The following is a 3169-nucleotide window of genomic DNA, read 5'->3' as shown; positions in this document are numbered from 1 at the left end:
AAGAATCGTTACCCACTCCCAAGGACCGATGACCTCTTTGATTCGCTGCAGGGTGTATATTGTTTCTACAAGATTGATTTGAGGTCAAGGTACCATTAGATCAGAGTTAGAGAGGAGGATGTAGAGAAGATGACCTTCCGTAGACGTTATGGCCATTATGAGTTTGTGGTGATGCCATTTGGGCTCACCAATGCACCAGCAGCATTCATGGATCTGATGAATAAGGTGTGTCTGATGCTCGAGTGGTCCATTATTATTTTCATCGATGACATCTTGGTCTTTTCTAAGACCAGAGAGCAGCATGAGGAGCACCCATGGGAGCTACTGGAGGTTCTGAGGAGGGGGAGGCTATACGCCAAGTTCTTTAAGTGTAAGTTCTAGTTGCATGAGGTTCAGTTTTTTGAATACACCGTCAACCAACATGGGATATTGGTCGATTCAGACAAGATTGAGGCAATGATGCAGTGGGAGGTCCCGACGACTCCCTCAAAGATCAAGAGTTTCCTGGGCTTGGTTGAGTATTATTATAGATTCATCCAGGATTTATCCAAGATTGTTGTTCCTCTCACTCGTCTAAATAAGAAGGGTGTGGATTTTGTTTGGGGGCCTGAGCAGCAGGAGGCATTTGAGACTTTGTGGAAGAGATTATGTGAGGCTCCAGTGTTGACCCTTCCAGAGGTCATGGAAGTTATGGTGTGTACTGTGATGCTTCCATCACAGGTCTGGGTGCGGTACTCATGCAGCGGGGTAGAGTGATTGCTTATACGTCACGTTAGTTGAAGCCTCATGAGGCAAACTACCTTACTCATGATTTGGAGTTGGGGGCAATGGTTTTCTCCTTCATTATTTGGAGACATTATCTATACGGGGTCCATGGCACAATTTATACAGACCACAAGAGTTTGAGATACCTTATGGATCATTCGAACCTGAATATGAGGCAGAGGAGGTGGCTTGACGTGGTCAAGGATTATGACTGCGAGATCCTATACCACCCGAGTAAGGCCAACGTGGTGGCCTACACACTGAGTCGCAGGGTGGTGATTGCACCCAGTTGAGGGTTTGATAGAGTTAAAATGATCGATAAATCCTATATTAAATGACAAAGTAACAAATGAACTAATGATTTGAAATGATAATGATTGAACTGAGAAAATTTTCATTCACTCAGCATAAGAACAATTCGTTTACAAGTTTGGAACTATTTTGTCTATGCTCGGAAAGACTACTAAAAAAGACAGCTACAATACGCTATTTATAGACATGAAAGATAATGATTCCGAAAGCAGACATGCCGATTTCTGAATCAGAACTAGACAAAATTTTGAAAACAGCTGCTTTGACACAACACTAAAAAGAACTTAATAATCTCCCCCTTTGTGTCAAATTAGCATAATGTAGAATTTATTACTTCAGATCTTCAAAAATCTTCTCCATAATATTCATAATGGATCCCCGGACAGAAAGAATCTAGTTGATCATATCAAAAACACATTTGACATCGATAGCAGAATTGGATTGTTTGATTCAGCTGAAGATAAGATTGTTTTCAGAGCATTTGTGGAGTACACGTGTTTATTTCTTAGAAATAACATGCGGTTCTTAATCACTTCTCCTTCCTTTCTCTTGTAGACAATGCTCCAGTGTTCCTTATTAATCGATCCTCCCTTCATTTTTTCAATGTTTTGGGGTTGTTCAGCAGACGTCAATGTAGGTTTTCTTTTAAGAACATATGTAATTTCCACATCTCCTGGATGTAACATTTGATCATCCTTCTCAACTGTTCATAAATTGGCTCAAACTTTTTCACATCTTTTGTAACAATGTAGAATAATATAACCCAATCATATGGGTTCATAAATGGTAGATCGGCCAAAGTGAACTCATGAAGAATATGATTGTGACCCCGAAATCCTTTGAATTGTATATTCATAAAGTATTCAGTTTGAGCAGGTAGCCTAACCTTCAGAGCCACGATTCTATTTAGACTTCAATAATCGTACTAAGGTTTAGCATATTTTAGATGAAATGAGAAGAGCTTTTTATTTGTTTTGTTGTTGGAGATTAAGGATTTCTCTATCTTTTCAATACATATGAAGAGAAAGGACCCTTGTGTGATCGAAAAAAATAGATCTGACACTATTTCATTCTTGATATCAAAAGAAGTTTTTGGTTCTAACCAAAAAGTGTTTGGCTCATCAATAGCTTCCTTCTGCATTCGTTCAAGAGTCCAGGCTGGGAATAAGGATTTTTTTATTTTCAAGAATCATTTCAGAATTCCTGCCCTCAACCTCTCCAGCATCTAGTTTTCACCTGAGGGCATTGAGTTCATCAAGTTCTTTATCCCTCTTCTCTCTTTCAACTTTTTCTTTCTAAGTCAATGTTGAATCTTCTTTAGTGCCTTTTTCCAAAATGATGTTGACATTCCCTTTCCTTGATCCCGAAAAAACATGGTACTTTCGAACTGTCTTGACCTCTTTGATATTCTTGTATTTTTCAGACAAAGTTTGCTTTTTCCAACCTGATCAAATCAGCTTCTTTAGTTTCTATGGGGCCAGTCCGATACGGATTGTTTATATTTACCTCCTTTTCTCCCCTTTGTTGAGAAGGAGCCTTGCTCTTCGTAGCATTCTGAATTTCTTTGAGCTTCTCAAATGCATGCTTCAACTTTTCACTGAGAATTTGACCAACATAAACAGTGAATGGAGCATCTCTGGACCCCACAATACGTATCAATCGTTGATTGATTTCGAATTTATCCCCTTAACTAAAATATTCTCTTCCTCAAGTTTGGCAATATCAATTGATGCATTTTTGAATTTTTCTTGAAGAACCTTCATTTTTTGAGTTTGCTCAGCCATTGCATCCATGATCTTGTTTTCAACAACCAAGTAATTTTGTAGCCGGAGGATTCATTCGGAAAAGGAAGTGTGAAGATAAAAATTGTCTTTTTGAATTCCGAATCTAAGAATAGAAAGAGCCTCTTTTTCTGCTTGTAGAGAAGTCTGAAAACTTTCAATGACCTTGTTCATATCAGCCATATTTTTATCTGAGGAGGTTCAGAAGTCAGACATGAACTATTGAACTTCCTTTATCAGGTTATTAACCTTTTCGGTGGCTTATGTAATTTTCTTTTTGGAAGCTTGAGCAGTTTTTGTTGTTTGTTCAA

This window comes from Lactuca saligna, chromosome 7 (assembly GCF_052625555.1).
Source record: "Lactuca saligna cultivar CGN05327 chromosome 7, ASM5262555v1, whole genome shotgun sequence".
Classification (NCBI taxonomy): domain Eukaryota; kingdom Viridiplantae; phylum Streptophyta; class Magnoliopsida; order Asterales; family Asteraceae; genus Lactuca; species Lactuca saligna.
Note: the sequence above shows the minus strand (reverse complement) of the source record.